A 20,254-nucleotide genomic window follows, 5' to 3' on the forward strand; every position below is an offset into this window, starting at 1 on the left:
AAGGTTACATCGCGACGGGATAATAAAGATGATGATGATGATGATGATGACGATGATGATAATGATGATGATGATAATGATGATGATGATGATGATGATGATGATTAAGATGAGGCATGAAGAGCATACACATGTGGTTATTCATAAAATCAAATACATACTATGTGGGTAATTATAAATACAAGCTGGTAGCAATCGAACATGTAGCATTAGTGTAACAAAAATATGTTCAGAATATACAATGCACAGCATATCTTTGACGTAATACTAAGTGTGGTAAGTCAAAAGGCGTTAAACTACTCAGACATTAAGTGGTTTTTAACACATTTTTTAAAACTGTTTAATGACTTTAAGTGCTTAAAGGATGATGGAAGTGAATTCCAAACTGAAGTACCCGAAAAAGCAAGACTGGTCTTATACAGGTCAATTCGTAGAATTGGTGGGATCAAGTTGACCGACCCATATATGTGGGTAGCTTTATTAAATAATGATGCAATGTAAATCGGCACTTTACCGTAATACAATTTATGCATGAAAATGGCTTTGTTTAACTTGAGATGCTTTTCCAGTGGAAGAAAGTTAAGCATTTTTAATTTCATATCTGTTGAGGCATTATCCTTTACGATGAGTTTGGCCGAGCGACGATAGAGAGAGTCTAACTTTTTCAAGTCGACATCACTGCTGCCATCCCAGAGCGTCGAAACATAATTAATGTGAGGCATTACATGAGCATGGTGGAACATTTCCAGAGTCCTTCTGTCGGTATATTGCTTTAACTTGGATAGGAGGAAAACGTTCTTGGCTACTTTCTTGCAAATATGCTGTAATTGTGCCTGTCACTTGAATTTACAATCAAGAATTACCCCTAAAACGCGATGCTGTTGAACGTTTTCAATTGATTGCGTACCAATAGTAAGATTTAGTTTGAGTGGAGAAATCTGGTGTTTTTGTCTGGTTGCATTTACATACTTTTAGTTTTTATTGGATGGACAAGCATAGCATTAGCACTACACCAGTTATTTAGATCGTTTAAAACTGTTTGAAGGGAGGACTCTATTACTGGAGCAGACTTTCCACTTGAATGAAGAGAAGAATCGTCAGCAAAAAAATCACTTCTTACATTACTATCAGAAATGTGCAGTGGCAGATCATTGATTTACAGACAGAACAAGATCGGCCCAAGCACTGACCATTGAGGCACCCCGCATTTCACAGTCTCCTCAGTAGATTTTTTACAGTTTAGGGCAGTATATTGAGATCTGTCCTGTAAACAGGAAGCAAAAAAGTTACACACTGAACTGTTTCTGATATACAACTGTAATTTCTTCAGTAAAATTGAATGATCAACAAGATCAAACGCTTTTTTAAAGTCGAGAAACACAGCACCACTGATTTCAGATCGGTTTGTTGCAGACAACCAGGTGTCGCATAGCGTGGTAAGGGCGCTGTGACAAGAGTGATTTGTTCGAAAACCAGATTGAAATTGATGGGAAAGGTTTCTGCTTTCTATGTACGCGAGCAAATGTTTGTGAATATGTTTTTTCAATGGTTTGAATAAAATGGGTAATAAGGAAATGGGTCTAAAATTATTTGGGTCGGATAAATGTCCGCCTTTATGGAGTGGAATTACTTTTGCTCTCTTTAATAAACTAGGTACAGTATTTTGCTTTATGCAGAGATTATACGCATAGATGAGTGGCTCCACAATATATGGTAGAGCTAATTTGGCCAAGTAAGGATGAATCGTGTCAGGACCCATGGACTTTTTATTCGCAAGGTCTTCTAGCGCCTTACCTACCTCATGCACTGCCATGTCTGGAATAGTAAAAAAATCGTCCGGTTTACATTTGTCATTACAAAAATCATGTAATTTTGAGAGAGAAACTTCAAAATCAGAATCGGGACTGTCGCATTTTGCAGATTCATTTAACCTATTAGCAAGTGACAAAAAATGGTTATTAAAATCTTCAGGGGAGATGGTTGCAATATCTTACTTGTCCTCGATTAATTTATTAAAATAATTTGCTTTTGCTTGACGTGTTAATTCTGTCACTTTATTCCTTTGTTTCTTAAAGTCAGACTTCATGTTGTTTGCTTTGTAAAAATCACGCAGGGACATGGCTTCAATAATCTGTTCCGTCAACCATGGGAGAAGAGATGGATATTTCACTCTGTGGTGACGTAGTGGGGCATGCTTATCCACTATAGGATAACATATATCTAGAAGGGCGCCCAACGCCTCGTCAGCAACAACATGATTAAACACAGAAGAAAATGGTGCTAAACTGAGATCAAAGAAGAACTTGGTTTCATCAAACGTTTTAAAGCTTCTATATTCAATAGTTGTATGGCCCTTGTGCACCGGCTTAGACAACTTGAACGACCAAGAACAAAATATTGAATAATGGTCACTGATGCTTGAAGGTACAGTTTTCACGTTTGACACCATGGAGGTATTATTAGTGTAAATGTGGTCTATCAACGTTGATGTTGTATCAGTCAATCTGGTTGAGGTGTTCACAAGTTGATGGAATCCAAAGAGAGACGTTACTGAGCGCCAGGCTGTCTGGGTTTTATGCAAATCGATGTTTAAATCACCAAGTAACAAACCATTACGATTATTACATTTAATGTTATCCATCAAATCAATAAAATCGTCAGACCAAGCTGAATGGGATGCGGGATTTCTATATACAAAGCCGAGGAGAAAAGAATTCGAATTCTTATACGCAATTTCGAGCCAAAGGCACTCAATACTGTTCACTTCCAAATCAGCCCTGCGCTTAACAAACTTTGCTATGGAATCATGGACATAAACAGCAAGACCAGTATGTTGTACTTCCATACTGTCACGTCGGATTACATAATAATGAGGAATCCGCAACATATCATCACAGATGCGTGAGTCTAGCCTAGTCTCTGAAATCCCAAACAAATGGGTTATGGGAGAATGTTGATTTAAACACGCAGAGATCAGGAATTTTGTTCAAAAGATGATAAATGTTCAAATGACCGATATTCAGTCCAGCGGCTGAAGCAAATGACGACATGATTATAAATGTTAAATTCGCAAGGACATTTTGATCATTTGCTCCGGAACTGCAACGTCGATTTGCCCAAGCAAAAAAATAATCTGGCTCAAAATGCGGGAACATGCTGGTAGTGTCATATTTTAAATGGGTGTGGAAGAACTGCTCATAATTAACATAGCACTCCGGCCCTGTTCTTTTTTTCGTCACACCCAAAACCGTTATTTGTTTTGAGCGACGCAGCATTACTTGGGAGTTTGCTTGCACTCATAAGAGATCTAAAGCGAGTTTCTCTGCACTGATCGTTAGATTTGGATTTAGAAAACAACCAAACTCATGGATTTTATATGGAGATTAATGTGTTCAAGCATGTAGTTGCTAGTTTAAATGCAGTATGTTTGTATTGTTTGGTCTAGAGATGTATATTTTGTATATTAGAGCGTTCGAAACTTTTCAATCGCTAACGTAGTTCCCTCAAAGTCTAGCTCATCAACCTGCGAGCTATTGAGGATTCAGGCCCGTTGTTGGGTAAGTGATTTTTGTTGTTGGGTAAGTTACGTAGATGTTACATGCCGAGTCTCAGTGATTATTAAAATTAATGGTCGAAGTTGGCGGATCATGAAAAATGCGAGCTTCAGCGAGCTTTTTCATGACCGCGAACTGAGACCATTATTTGTAATAATCACTGAGACGAGGTGTGTAACCTCTTTATTCCTCCTTTCTTAAGTTATTCAAAGAAAACAGGAGTTTTTGTGCGAAAGTTTGATCGAATCCGAATCACTCAACCAGTCAACCTGCGCAGGCGATCGATTAATGCGCGGCTGTATAGTTCCGTGCAAATCATTCCATTCTGTTAACACTTCTTGTCAGTTTCCCTGTTTTAGACTAAAATCAAGTACACAGATATGCTGTTATTCTGCTGTGGCGGTAAAGGCAGATATTGTGTGTTCTGTTTATGTTTTAGTATCGCTTAAGATAATGTTCTTTCGTCAAATGGGACTAGCAGACGAACTTTTGCACCCGTGTTCCAACGTTAATTACTGTATGAAGTTCAGTTTTCTGGGGAAAATAGTGTATGAAACCGCTTTATGTTGTTTAAATTGATGAGATGTGTGCATTTGGTTGCGTGTGATCTGTTTATAAAATGAAATATTGTTGAAAACTGACCGTCGGATTGCAGTCAGTGTTGTCGAAGAAACTGCGTTAAAAGAAGGGGAACTACTCTTGTCGGCTAGAGTATGAGTTACTTGCCTTGGGAATTTGCTTGTGATGAACGGTTTGTGCACGGCAGATCTAGATTCAGAAAACAACCTAACTCATGGATTTTATATGGAGATTCATGTGTTCAGGCCTGTTGTTAATTTAAATGCGGTATGTTTGTATTGTTAGCTCCAGAGATGTATATTTCGTACGTATAGAGCGTTCGGAACTTTTCAGTCGCAAAAGTAGTACCAAAACAGAACAGCATCTCAACCCATTGCACTATCGAGGATTCAGGCTGTTGCTGGCTCGTTATTTGTTTGGTTACTGGGTCATTATCGAAAAATAACTAGCTCTACAAGTTTACAGAGGTAAAGAAGCAGAGGGGGGAATAACAAAAAACAAGAAGGGCAAAGCCCATACGACTCACATGCTTGACCTTGACCTTTACATAGCAATGACATCATACACTAAGAACTGCTTTACACATTTTTCCTACCAAAATACATGTGACCTTGGGTGTCATCCAAGGTCATGCAACACAAAGCTGTTAATTCAAGACATAGGAAGTACAATGGTGCTTATTGGCTCTTTCTACCATGAGATATGGTCACTTTTAGTGGTTCACTACCTTATTTTGGTCACATTTCATAAGGGTCAAAGTGACCTTGACCTTGATCATATGTGACCAAATTTGTCTCATGATGAAAGCATAACATGTGCCCCACATAATTTTTAAGTTTGAAACAGTTATCTTCCATAGTTCAGGGTCAAGGTCACTTCAAAATATGTATACAATCCAACTTTGAAGAGCTCATGTGACCTTGACCTTGAAGCAAGGTAAACCAAACTGGTATCAAAAGATGGGGCTTACTTTGCCCTATATATTATATATAGGTGAGGTATTGAATCTCAAAAACTTCAGAGAAAATGTGAAAAATGTGAAAAATAGCTGTTTTTTTAGACAACATTTATGGCCCCTGCGACCTTGACCTTGAAGCAAGGTCAAGATGCTATGTATGTTTTTTGGGGCCTTGTCATCATACACCATCTTGCCAAATTTGGTACTGATAGACTGAATAGTGTCCAAGAAATATCCAACGTTAAAGTTTTCCGGACGGACGTCCGGACGGACGGACGTCCGGACGGACGGACGGACGACTCGGGTGAGTACATAGACTCACTTTTGCTTCGCATGTGAGTCAATAACTAGCCCTACACGTTTACAGAGAGAAAGAAGCAGAGGGGGGGAATAACATGTGTTTCTGATTATCATCACGAATGGCATAGGGCAGTCGTATGAGTATTTGCTTTCCTAGGTGTCAACATTTTTTCATTTAGTGTTTTTTTTACAAATGTTATTTATTTATTTATTTATTTATTTACTTAATTATTTATATTTTTAGTTGTACATTTGCTGTTCATGAGACCTGAACAGGCAGTTTGACTGATTGTCTGACGTATGTAGGGAATTTGTATAGTTCATGTGGAGCAAGAACTTACCGCAGACACCCGCAGATGCAACATAATCATCTGCACACACGCATGACTTTGGTGACGTTGACAAAGAGCATTCAGCGTGTGAATCAACGCAGACTGCACCTATGCAGGCGCCGCCAGGTCTCCCTAACCCTGGATCTGTTAAAACAAATCGGTTTCGTTTAAAAGCCTTGCCATGTAAACGATTCGGCTCACCATCTCACAGCTGATCAGGCTTATACACAAAATACGACCATCCCTCAATGTGGACACATAGCCACATTGAACATCCTGACTGCTTGCTGAATACTGTTAGATTGTAGGGGGTAACAAGTTCATAAGTAGCCAGAAGAGTCAATTAAAAACTAATGTGATAAAAATAATGTGGACAGAGAGAAGCCGCGTTGTTGAGTGTTAGATGTGCAGTGTCCAAGGGGAGGGATGGTCCTATTCCATGTGAAAGCCTGGCCGGGTCTCAGAGGGTGAGTGGAATTGTTGACACAGGAAGCTTTGGACCTATACATAGATATAGTGTCATTTCTGGTCGGATGCTGTGGGTTCATTACGTGTGTGTGTGTGTGTGTGTGTGTGTGTGTGTGTTTGTGTGTTTGTGTGTGTGTGTGTGTGAGTGTGTGTGTGTGTGTGTGAGTGTGTGTGTGTGTGTGTGTGTGCATTACTTGGTGAGAGTGAGCGAAAGAGTATGCATGCGTGTGTGTGCGTGCGTGCGTACGTGCGTGTGTGTGTTCATTGAACTTACAACATTCTCCCCCGATGACTCCTTCGTAATGTACATCGCACTCGCAGAATCCGTTGGCCGACGAGCACGTAGCGTGTGCTACACACTCTCCACCTGAACCATCGATACACGCAGCGCCTACTTTGGTCGGTGTCACTTCCACTGTCAGATTGTAAAATCACACATACAATATTATATAGAATCAAAGACATTTGTGCTTTAACTCTTTCAGCCCTGCTATTCGCTAGTCGTTATTTCCTCTTAATTGTTCCTGCCTATCTTAGTACCGAATAATTATACCCTTCATTCCTGGGTTCTTGAAGAAATTTGCTTAAGAAATAGGGTGTGTCAGTTTAACACATACAGTATGTGTTTAAAACCAATGAGTCAAGGTACGACAAACTCAATATTGATGTAAAGGTAATTGAACAAAGAAGATCTATGTCATGATTTTAATGTCATTGTCGCAAACAGGGGGACATACAGGTGTTGTGTATGTGACAATTACTGTCATGGTGACAAACACACAAATCAGGCCTTCTCCACATACAGACAACATGCTAAAGACCTGAAACATGCTAGTGTACTTACAGTTTGATGACCACATTAACCCAGACCAAGTATATCCAAAGCATGTCTATTGTCTCACTCACTTTAAGTCACAGAGTTCTCAGGTAATTTTGTTCTCATAGTCAAGAGGTATCAGCTGTAAGCACAAGTTCGTTTCCTGAATGTACAACCCAAAATGTTACTAATCCTGCTTACACAACACATCTACTTCAAGAGGATGTACTGCACATTATATACACCACATAACTACACAATGACGTCATCAAACGGTCCTATCAATAAAGGGAGAAAACCTTTATGAGAAATTCCCCTACAAAATATCCATATCAAATTTCATAAAGATCCACTTAGTATTTTTTTAGATATGATCTCTTGCAAAATGTTCCGTTCATAACAGGTTCAATTAGTGTGTGACACGAACAGACATTAAGATCTAGCTCTCAGTAAGGTAGCCTTTTGACAACACCCAGCTGCATCAGAGCTCGATGTGTCCAAATGATGATTTTGCTGCAGTGTGAGAACAAATAGTCTAAAAAGTATCACGCCCATAACGCTGTGACACGAAACTCATTCGGTCGTGTTCAGTCGATACTGTAATGTTTTTCTTTCTTCAAACACACTATTATAGTAGCCCTTCCCAATTGCTATGCTAAAAATGACTGGTCTGTGTTGTCAATGACTTTGCTACAATGTGACAACAATTTAAATAGTGTAACAAATCTCACGCCCATAACGCTGTGACACGAAACTCATTTGGTCGTGTTCTGCCAATACTATGTTTTCCTTCATAATTTCAATGCTGAAAATGATTGGTCTGTGTAGTCAATGGTTTTCTGCACGAATGCGATCTCTCTCTCTCTCTTTGTCGCAAAGACCGTGTGACACAAAAGTTCTGAGCGGAAGAACAATCTGCTGAGTGCAATTACGCTTCAGAAGATAGTTTGTTAAAACAGTTTATCACTCAGACACACACAGGAACACTACAACGTTATTATTCAGGCCTCATTTGCTTTCCTTTGTCATGTATGAAAGTACTGGCCTTGGTTGAAGAAAGTGACCTGTAGCTGTGCAACAGATTGGTCGCCATTTTCCGCCGTGTCTTGTGAATAAAACGTGTCAACTACCCACAATACGCAAAACGATGCTGTTGGTTCATTTGTGTTTCCTTATTGTTTATGTCATGCTTGTCAGTTTAGTATGCTTTGTTGTCTTCTCAATTCAATGGACGACTATAAAATAAGCATTTAAATGCGAAGGTGTTAAAACATGACCCATGATCTAAGCCGTTCATGTGAGTGTGCGTGCGGGCGCACGCGCGTGTGTGTGAGTGTGTGTGTGTGTGTGTGAATGTGTGTGTGGGTGTGTATGTGTGTGTGTGTGTGTGAATGTGTGTGTGTGTGTGCGTGTATGTGCGTGCGTGTATGTGTGTGTGAGTCCGTCTGCTATGTGCGTATGAGTGTGTGTTTTGTGTGTATGAGTTTTGTGTGAGTCAATGTGTGTGTGTCTGTGTGTGTGTGTGTGTGTGTGTGTCTGTGTGTGTGTGTGTGTGTGTGTGTGTGAATGTGTGTGTGTGCGTGTATGTGTGTGTGTGTGTATGTGTGTGTGTGTCCGTCTGCTATGTGCGTATGAGTGTGTGTTTTGTGTGTATGAGTTTTGTGTGAGTCAATGTGTGTGTGTCTGTGTGTGTGTGTGTGTGTGTGTGTGTGTGCATGCTATGTGGTTGCATGTGTTTGTGTGTGTGTATGTATATATATATATATATGTGTATGTGTGTGTGTGTGTCTGTGTGTGCGTGTGTGTGTGTGTGTATGTGTGTGTATGTATGTGTGTGTCTGTGAGTGACGTGTGTATGAGTGTGTGTGTGAGTGTGTGTGTGTGTGAGAGAGAGAGAGAGAGAGAGAGAGAGAGAGAGAGAGAGAGAGAGAGAGAGAGAGAGAGAGAGAGAGAGAGAGAGAGAGAGAGAGAGAGAGAGATGATTTGGGGGTATGCAGTGCCTTGGCATTGCACTTCTACTTAATTTGTATACTTGTTTAAGGAACCACAGCACCAAAGAGACACAACTGTGAACATTGACATCATGCCTTTCGGGATGTCTGTCAACTTTTGATTGTGCAACTTGGCTTAACGTACCGCAAGCGTTCCCTGGGCTTCCCGTTGTTCCTGCTCTGCACACACACATCTCGGACCCGACGTCACCCGCACACGTCATTGTCTGGTGACACGAATCTGTGTCACCCGAGGTGCAACTATGGCCAACAGTGTCTTCTGAAATAGCCTCTGAAAATCCAGTTAAGCATATTCGAAAGAAATTATTGAAGGACTATGGTAGAAGCTTTGTGGTTGTGATTTCTATTGAAAACCCAGCATTCAAAACAAAATTGTCGACAGACTATGATCAAAGTGCAATATCCATTGACAATTTAGTAAAGCATCCCAACAAGAATATTAAAAGACAATGACAGAAGTTTTGTGGTTTCTGAAAATCAAACAAACCAATGAAAACAGTTTATCGAAAGACTAGATATGAAGAGTAGCAATCATCATTTTCACTGACAATCAAGCAATTATAGACTCACCGCATGTCCCAGTGTGTATGTTAAGGTGAAAATCAGCATTACACAGACAGATGGAGTTCACGCACTGAAGGTTGGAATTAACCACACAAGGTGTTGTGCCTGAGCAGGACCCTCCGTGCAAAGCTGTGGAATCACTTAGCTCTGAAACAATGAAAAGTGTGGTCAGTCCATGGATCCTTGAATCGGTCATTCAGCAAGCCAATCGTTAATACACGAATAATATTTGCTTCAGTCATTGATTCAAGCAGTCAGTCATTCAGGCAGGCATACGCTTACTCATAGTCCTTTGTATAATCACAACGAGCTGATTTGCTACTGTTTTGCTTGATGGCGTAAGTACGGGAGCGTGCGCGTCCTCATTCTTACCACTGTTTTTTGTGTGCTTGTTCTTCTAATTAATGTACATCAAGATATATTTATTATACCACTGTTGAGTTCTGGCATGCGCTCCACCCCCATCCATCCCCTGTTGCTGTTTGACATGTGTTTTACCAAAAGCAAAATGACGATCATGCATTCAACATATGATTCCCTTGCTAAAGACCCACGCCTCTTAACCCTGTTAAAAATGACTTGTTTTGTGACGTGACAATGTTACATATCCATGAACTTGTTTTGGAAGTAAGCGACATATTAACCCTATCTTTGAGTTACAAACGATTACAAACGATTCTCATACATGCTCTTAAGTGGGGAAGTTAACCAAAAAGGAAGAAAGGAGCTATCACGACATGGGTGGATTAAAGATGATTCACAAGATGCTTTGCACAGGAAGACGTATTTGTAAAGGCACACCCCTTCTATTAATAAAATAACAATGATAATAATTGTCAGTAAGTACCGTAAAATCCCTAGCATAAGCCCACCCCCCCTGTGCACAGATTTAGGGCAAAATTGGGGGGTGGGCGTTTGCTAGGGATAGACCCCTTTGCACAAAGTAAGTTTTGTGCTTAACCGTGTAATTGAGTCAATACAAACCCCGAAAGCATGTAAGTTAGGTCGTGTGAGTAGAAGTGAAGGAAAAAAGAAAAAAAAAGGACTTTCAGGCAAAGAAGGCCAACCATGAGAGAGAGAGAGAGAGAGAGAGAGAGAGAGAGAGAGAGAGAGAGAGAGAGAGAGAGAGAGAGAGAGAGAGAGAGAGAGAGAGAGAGAGAGAGAGAGAGAGAGAGAGAGAGAGAGAGAGAGAGAGAGAGAGAGAGAGAGAGAGAGAGAGAGAGAGAGAAAAGGACTGGCTCTTCTGAAAACAACACGAGCATAGTCATTCATATAAATTTATAAAGTAAAACGAAAATCGCCAGACCTTTGCAAGGACAAACAATAACAACACAATTCCGGGAAAAAGAAACTTGATGAAATGTCGAAATGTCAACACCAATGAAGCCCTTTCTTTCTGTACAGGGAAGAAATTACACGATCGTCTTTGGAAATGAAACGTTAACTGAACTTGGATTTTGTCTTCAAAAGGCCCAATCTTTCTGAGAAAAAAAACCCCACAAACTTAGGAAAAAAAGAGAAGAGAAACTCGAAAAAACATGAACGATGGGTGGGAGTGAGGAGAGGGGACAAAGAATAAGAAACAAGTCGCGTAAGGCGAAAATACAATATTTAGTCAAGTAGCTGTCGAACTCACAGAATGAAACTGAACGCAATGCCATTTTTCAGCAAGACCGTATACTCGTAGCATCGTCAGTCCACCGCTCATGGCAAAGGCAGTGAAATTGACAAGAAGAGCGGGGTAGTAGTTGCGCTAAGAAGGATAGCACGCGTTTCTGTACCTCTCTTTGTTTTAACTTTCTGAGCGTGTTTTTAATCCAAACATATCATATCTATATGTTTTTGGAATCAGGAACCGACAAGGAATAAGATGAAAGTGTTTTTAAATTGATTTCGACTATTTAATTTTGATAATAATTTTTATATATTTAATTTTCAGAGCTTGTTTTTAATCCGAATATAACATATTTATATGTTTTTGGAATCAGCAAATGATGGAGAATAAGATAAACGTAAATTTGGATCGTTTTATAAATTTTTATTTTTTTTTACAATTTTCAGATTTTTAATGACCAAAGTCATTAATTAATTTTTAAGCCACCAAGCTGAAATGCAATACCGAAGTCCGGGCTTCGTCGAAGATTACTTGACCAAAATTTCAACCAATTTGGTTGAAAAATGAGGGCGTGACAGTGCCGCCTCAACTTTCACGAACAACCGGATATGACGTCATCAAAGACATTTATCAAAAAAATGAAAAAAACGTTCGGGGATTTCATACCCAGGAACTCTCATGTCAAATTTCATAAAGATCGGTCCAGTAGTTTAGTCTGAATCGCTCTACACACACACACACACACACACACACACACACACACACGCACAGACACACATACACCACGACCCTCGTTTCGATTCCCCCTCGATGTTAAAATATTTAGTCAAAACTTGACTAAATATAAAAAGGAAAGAAACACGAAAAGGTAAAGAAGGGGGAAAATATGACTTTTAGAACAGTCTGCACAAATCCTAGTGAAAGTGAGCCTATAGCCTCTTTGAAAAAAGCAGGGTGGGCGTTTGCTAGGTAGTTACCCCTGTGCACAACTTATGGCCCAAAGTGGGGGGTGGGCGTTTGCTAGATGGTGGGCTTATGCTAGGGATTTTACGGTACAGGTGTCAAATGACTGATGTGAACCAGTTGATTGGGTAATGGCGATGCGCTTGAATCTGTTAGTGCACTCTTGGAGTGCACTAACTTTTCCACTAAGCGTATTCTTACGCCCTTTGCCAAAGCGAGACTGTACTCTCATCCTCAGAATTAATTAATGACATATAGCTTATATTCATCACTTTACCTAAAAAATAACCATTCATTTCCTGCGGCTCAAAGCTGAAGCTTTTTTTCCTGACAGATCGCAGGCACCTGTGCCACAGTTAAGCCCACTGATCTAAAAATAGAAGCGGCTGTATCTCTTCCACAAATGGTCTCTGCTCGTTTTGACTTGCAAAGATTCTTATCATATGCCGTGTTAGTGGTATGTAGCTTATTAACCACATTACTAAATGATGAGTTAGTGTAAAATTCCCAGCAGCAAACAGAAAACACAAGTGTTATTCCGATAACGTATCAGCTAGACCAGCATGTGAAAGTCGACTCTGTTATAGTAGACTACACTGAAATACGACTGCATCAGTTCAGTAAATAAATGGTTTCCGAATTATTATTTCAAGGCAACAACAATCGGAATCGAAAACGTGTAGGGTTAAGAACGTTCTTACCATGTATACAACTTATTACCATCCTGCCTCGTGCGTGCAGACAAGCAATTGTTGTTTTTGAAATGAGACTGCAGTGCAGTGCCGTGGTTCGACTGCCCTAGCCGCCTAGCAGACGACATAAACCCCGCAGCAAATTAACATGTTGGGCAAATGTGAACAAACAAACGATGGGGGCATAAAAAGTGTAGGGTTCACAGCATTCTTACGGTTCATATATATAGTACCTGTCTCCCCGATGAGTGAAGATACAACACGAGAAACATACCACATTTACTTTGAAAATGTGCTAACCGTGGCCTTGGCCGGAGTCAGATCAAGGGGCAACACTCTGCACAGTCAATATGTCGAAGCTCGATGAAGGTTTCGAATCGCAAATAACTAAGAGCACAGTCCTTTCTCCGAGTTTAAATGAGGTCTCTATGAAAGATCATCACTTTTTAGCTTAACGCTACACTGGAATTTACAAACAGAAATTAAAACAAGAGTTTGCGCGTGACGAAAGCACGACACACTTGAGACACCCCACACCAAAGTAGATCTGACACAAACCTGACCACACAGTTACGCCTATCTAAATGAGCGTTGCAAAATGTGCGTTTTAAATTTTCTTTTTTCTCTGGTGGTACTGACAATATCGTTATTGAAACAATCCCAGTGCACTAAGGGATTTATAGAGCAAATCTCGAAAATAATTATTGAACTCAGCGCTATGCGCTTCGTTCAATAATGAATTTTCTCGATTTGCTCTATAAATCCCTTAGTGCACTGGGATGTCTCAATAACTTAAATACTAATAGTAATAAAATATGTCTTTAACGATAACGACATGTGCTCTTTTGAGGAAATATGCCGTCGAACGCAGAAGAAGAAGAAGAGGAAATATGTGAACGAACTGGATATAAACAGTCTCGCCTATTTGAATATAATGCAATACAGACTGCGTGATACGGGTCAGGCCCGGTCTGATCATATGCCATTTATACAATTATCTCCACGCCAAATTCGCCTAAAGATGTTAAATTATTAGATAAAGGAGCCAAGCTCAGCTGGATTTTGGTCGAACAAATTAAATATTACATTAGAAGATAAACACTGGAATTTAGCGAACGAATGCTCGACAGAAACCCGTCTTCGTCTATTGCATTGGAAAATTTTACACAATATATATCCCACCAACATTTTGCTACATAAGATGGGAATTCGTCAAACAAATCTCTGTCAGTATTGTAACGAAACCGACTTCATCGAGCACTTTTTCTGGCAGTGTAGAGCAGTGCAACCCATATGGCAGGAATGTCAAGGGTACATATTTAAATGTACCGGCAAAAATATAAAGTTAAGCTGCGAAGAGGCTCTTTTGGGGTATTTCACACGTGATATCCCCAAAGAGAAAACCTTCATACTTAATCACCTGATAGTGATATCGAAAATGTGCATAAGCCAGTTTAAGTACAGAAATCCAAAAACTAACATGAAGGTCTTATTTCAGAACCAAGCTCGACTTCGAAATCTCTAGTAAAATTGAACTGTGTATAAGATTTTGTTTGTTTGTTTGCTTAACGCCAAGCCGACCACGAAGAGCCATATCAGGGCGGTGCTGCTTTGACATTTAACGTGCGCCACACACAAGACAGAAGTCGCAGCACAGGCTTCATGTCTCACCCAGTTACATTATTCTGACACCAGACCAACCAGTCCTAGCACTAACCCCATAGTGCCAGACGCCAGGCGGAGCAGCCACTAGATTGCCAATTTTAAAGTCTTAGGTATGACCCGGCCGGGGTTCGAACCCACGACCTCCCGATCACGGGGCGGACGCCTTACCACTAGGCCAACCGTGCCGGTTACTGTGTATAAGAATATAGATAAATAGTAGTATAGTGCTGTTAATGTAAAGTTATTTATATATGCGCCGTATGATGCTGTGCTGAAAATAGTACTGTAATTGGTAATTTGTAAATTCTCGCCTTTTGTCCATCGAGCGTTGGATTAATTAACTTGTTATGTATTGTCCCGCTGAAAATGGTATTATTTAACAGAAATATGGGAACAACAACAACAACACACACACACACACGCACTCACACACACGCACATACATGCAAACAAACGCACAAACTACTAGACATAGCAAAGGTTTGTTTGTTTGTTTGTTTGCTTAACGCACAGCCGACCACGAAGGGCCATATCAGGGCGGTGCTGCTTTGACATATAACGTGCGCCACACACAAGACAGAAGTCGCAGCACAGGCTTCATGTCTCACCCAGTCACATTATTCTGACACCGGACCAACCAGTCCTAGCACTAACCCCATAATGCCAGACGCCAGGCGGAGCAGCCACTAGATTGCCAATTTTAAAGTCTTAGGTATGACCCGGCCGGGGTTCGAACCCACGACCTCCCGATCACGGGGCGGACGCCTTACCACTAGGCCAACCGTGTCGGTCATAGCAAAGGTGAATGAAATAGCTGTAACGTTAGAGTAACTGTAGTGAAGAGAAAAAAAAACGAAAAAAAAAACTGTCCACCATATGAATACTTGTCCAAGCTAGGTATTAAGGATAAGCGGAAAGAAGTAGAAAAAATAAAAAATAAAAAGACCCATGAAGAAGGATGCTCCCCGCCCACAAAAAAAAGAAAGAAAAAAAAAGAAGGGTTGCAGCAGCCTGCATGCAACTGAGGTAAAAAATAAATAAATAAGCGAGAGTGTACTCTCATCCTCAGAATTAATTAATGACATGTAGCTTATATTCTCCACAATACCAATGACTATGACCATAAATTTCCTGCTTCTCCATTAAAGCAGAAGTGTTGTTTTTTTTCTGACAGATTGCATCTGCCTGTGCCACAGTTGCCACTGATCTAAAAATAGAACCCGCTGTGTCATATTTTAGTTTCGACTTGCGAAGATTCCTCTCATAATTATGCCATGTTAGTGGCATGTAACTTATTTTCCACATTACCAAATGATGAGTTAGTATACAATTCCCAGCAGCTAACAGAAAACACAAGTGTTATTCCGATAACGTAGCAGCTAGATCAGCACGTAGCAGACTACACTGAAATACGACTGCATCTTTTCACTAAATGAATGTTTTCCGAATCATTATTTCAAGGCAAGAACGTGAAAATCGGAATCGAAAACGTGTAGGGTTTAGAACGTTCTTACCATATATAAGACTTATTACCAGCCTGCCTCATGCGTGCAGACTCAGTGCAACGTGACGAGCAAGTTTTGTTTTTGAAATGAGACTCAGTGCAGTGGTTCGATTGCCATAGCATAGCAGACGACAGTAAATCCCGCTCAGCAAATTAACATGTTGGGCAAATGTGAACGATAAAACGATGGGGATATAATACGTGTAGGGGTCAGAGCATTCTTACCCTTCATATTTAGTACCAGACTCCCCGATGAGTGAAGATTCCACACGAGAAACATGCCACATTTATTTTGAAAATGTACTAACCGTCGACCTTGGCAAGGGACAAAACTCTTCACAGTCAACCTGTCGAAGCTCGATGAAGGTTTCGAATCGCAAATAACTAAGAGCACTGTCCTTTCTCCGAGTATAAATGAAAGATCATCACTTTTTAGCTTAACGCTATACTGGACTTTACCAACAGAAATTAAAACAATAGTTTGCGTGTGACGAAAGCACGAAACACTTGAGACAGCCCACACAAAAGTAGATCTGACACAAACCTGACCACACAGTTACGCCTATCCAAATGCCCGTTGCAAAATGTGCGTTTTAAATCTTCTTTTTTTCTGGCGGTACTGACAATATCGTTATTGAAACAATCCCAGTGCACTAAGGGATTTATAGAGCAAACCTCGAAAATAATTATTGAACTCAGCGCCATGCGCTTCGTTCAATAACGAATTTTCTCGATTTGCTCTATAAATCCCTTAGTGCACTGGGATGTCTCAATAACTTAAATAATAATAACTGGACATTTAAAAGTGCCTAACATATGGCTCTAGGCCCTTTACAAAAAAACATATGAAAAATAGAACAACTAAATGTACAACCTACATAAAACAATTAATCATACGGACAAAAATCACCACATGTAATTTTCACACCAATCATACCAACTTAAAGGGAGAGGAGTGCGTGTAGAAATGGAATGGAAAAGACATTAGGCCGGGTTGGTGTAATATTGTGTGAAAAAGAAAGTGTTCAACTGTTGTTTGAAAGAGCTGAGAGAGGTGCAGTGTCTGACAGAGAAGGGAAGAGAGCTCCAGAGTGGTGCATGGTGCAGCACAACAGAAGGTTCTTGCTCCGTGCTGCGTATTAAACCATGTTTCATCCGACCAGGCCTTTATATCGGATAAGACCATTCCTTCACTTGGAAACATATCACCATTCAACACCTTGACTGCTTGCTCAGGTGAGTTGGACTTTTTGTAATGAATTAATTTCTTCAAAAGCTACTCAAACCAGGCGCCGACCAGATCTGAGATGGTGAGTTGAACTGTGTTTACCAAAGGCAGTGTGCCTTTAAGAACGCATCTGAAGTTCTAAGCCGTTCCTCCCCAACCTTCCTTATTAGTTTGGGTGCTGAGACGCTAAGGACAGTCCTTTGTAATACGTACCACATAGACCACTGTCGGCATTTCGGGTGTAGGCCGTGCCACATGTGCACAGGTTGGTTGTGCAATCTGCCCCCGACGTGCAGAGGTTCGCGTAGCCATCTGCTGAGCACCCCTGGCCTGCCTGGATCACTGAAACACCCAGTAGTTACTACAAATAAACTGGTAGTTAGCTACCCTTGCGTCATTCGTATGCCTAGCTGTATTGTCGTGATATCTCCGTGGCAAAAACTCCGCTACGCATATAGAGTTGGCCCTTTGCAGACAAAAATCCAAAATTCATTGCGTTCACTGTTTAAAACAATGTTGCTGGAATTTTGTTTCCTTTTAGCAGTCATATTTGAAGGAGTAAATCCAACAATCCATTCCCTTATTACCACAATAAGAAAACAGAATGATTATACATGCAAGGTTAATTGCCACGCTAGAAGCGACACAAATAATAACAGCTAAAACTGAATAACTTTTGCATATCATTTGAACGAACAATCAAATCGGTATCCAAAGCAGTCAGTTATTTGTGCCTGTCTTGTCATAAAAAAGACGCTATTTAAAGCCGAACAGTGTGAGTATAATTTCTCTGAGAATCAATGCAAGGCGGTTTGTAATCATTTTAAGCAGGTAACGTTACAAAAATGCACGGTACATTTCAGTAACTCCTTAACGTATTGCCTTAAAATAGTCCAAACCGTGTACTTACTTATGTCATTCCATACATATACAATGTATTAAGTCGTTGGAGACATTAGTTGTGCGGTTATGTGACATGTCAGAAAAAAAGATTTAAAATAGTATTTTTTTGCGGACTGAACAAAACATTTTTGTTCGCGTTCATCAAGAATAATAACGGTAGCGCCTCATGCCAACATTGCAAGCACTTTGTTGAACCTCCGGACCCGCAACGAGGTTCGGGCGCTTTGCTCCCTGAACTAAGCCTTCGCGTCGTCGATCTGTCCCAAAATGTTGTTTTTTAATCCCCCCTCCCCCCCTTTAAAAATGATGTGAACCGCCCCTGTTTTACACAGATCTCGAGGGTCATTGTTCGTTTAAAAGATTATGACGCTAACTGTCCCGATCTGTGTAAAATGTCACATTTAGGTCAACATTACAAATAACATCCGAGCTAGAGTGTCCTCAGTCAGAACAAACATCATTGAAAGCATAACTACTTGAATGTTAACGACTCACAGCATTCAGCAGCCGCGGGGTCGCAGGCCAGGAGCAGAGTTGCGTGGACACACGTGTCATCGCCTAAGACACAGGACTCGTCGATATCTTTGTGGTCCGTTTTCACTTATGTAACATAGAAACAAGCAAAATGCTGAATGGAAATAAATTAAGAAAGACCTCAGCTTTCAATTGTGTGAATTCACAAATCCTGAGGAAAGAGACAGTAGAGTATGTGTCTGATAGCTTGGACTCGTAGTAGAGAGAGAGAGAGAGAGAGAGAGAGAGAGAGAGAGAGAGAGAGAGAGAGAGAGAGAGAGAGAGAGAGAGAGAGAGAGAGAGAGAGAGAGAGAGAGACAAAGAGAGACAAAGAGAGACAGAGAGGCAGACAGACAGAGAGAGAGAGAGAGGAGAGCGAGAGAGGGGAGAGAGAGAGAGAAAGAGAGAGAGAGAGAGAGAGAGAGAGAGAGAGAGAGAGAGAGAGAGAGAGAGAGAGAGAGAGAGAGAGAGAGAGAGAGAGAGAGAGAGAGAGAGAGAGAGAGAGAGAGAGAGAGAGAGAGAGGGAGAGATAATTGAATTGGATTCTATTTAACAAGGATTAAGATTTAAGGCTACGCCTTTTCTGTCCTCGGGACGCACATGAGACACACAATGATAAAATTAAAAAGTTAACAAGTTAACAACAAAAGGAGGTCGGGAAACTTGAGCACGAGATGATAAAGATGACGATGACGATGACAATGATGATGATGATGATGATGATGATGACGATGATGAAGATGAGGCATGAAGAGCATACATTATAAGATGTTTGATTGGTTGTTGACAGACCAGCTTTTTTGTCTGTCCGAGGGGGAGCATATCGTCTTTTGTTTCATATTTATTGACCAAGGCCGAAGGCCGCGGTCAATAAATATGAAACAAAAGTCGATATGCCCCTTGAGGACCGACAAAAAAGCTGGTCTGTCAACAAACCATCAAACATCGTTTTTGTCATCATTTTGGTAGTGAGAAAACAAGTGCACAATCAACCCAGGGAGCCATGCTTTGAAACGGTCTTGAGACCAATGGTGGCGAGAGAGGTGAAGGGAGGGGGAATGTTTACAGTGCCGTGTGCCGGGCTGTGAGCAGTACCCGCCAATGTTTAGCTCAGGCACCGTCGCGGCGGACGCGCCTCAGTTCTATGCAGAACACTGCACCCGCATTCAAGGAAACTGCACCGCGCTGTTCTGGACAACTGTCCTCACCTTCAAGTCAGAGGTGTAAGTTACACCGACCCTGGCGGCTAAGGCAAAGCCAAATGCTCGTCTCAAAACCGGAAACACGGGTCCCGTGCTGATAACCACACGGGTCCCGGTTTGATAACCTCTGGCAATCAAAGATGGCGTGTGAAAGCAACTTTCTGTGTTTTTGAGTTCATTAAATGAGTTGGGATGAATATGTCAGGTTTGAGGATGCACAGTTCTGTAGGTTCATCTCGGTATTCCACCCCCTCGGCTTTCTGTTGTAAATATTAAGCTGAGCACGGTGATCGAATGTGGAAGCTACGTTTGGTCAAAGGTCACAGAAGATTTGCGTCGTGCAGCGAAGGAAAGAATCGCGATCTTGTTTCCGACTCGGTACCTC

General features: G+C 40.9%; 1 long non-coding RNA gene across 1 annotated transcript in view; it reads right to left on the reverse strand.

Annotated features, from left to right (window-relative positions):
* Positions 1-6,570, reverse strand: part of LOC138972457 (uncharacterized) — a 9,485-nt gene extending 2,915 nt beyond the window's left edge. Inside the window, exons 1-2 of the long non-coding RNA XR_011457622.1 lie at positions 6,466-6,570; positions 5,733-5,867 (exon numbers count right to left, since the gene is read on the reverse strand). This is a non-coding gene — a long non-coding RNA (uncharacterized lncRNA). The remainder of the gene's footprint in view (positions 1-5,732; positions 5,868-6,465) is intronic.
* Positions 6,571-20,254: the final 13,684 nt, after the last annotated feature.

The sequence above is a fragment of the Littorina saxatilis genome, linkage group LG8 (genome assembly GCF_037325665.1).
Source record: "Littorina saxatilis isolate snail1 linkage group LG8, US_GU_Lsax_2.0, whole genome shotgun sequence".
Lineage (NCBI taxonomy): Eukaryota > Metazoa > Mollusca > Gastropoda > Littorinimorpha > Littorinidae > Littorina > Littorina saxatilis.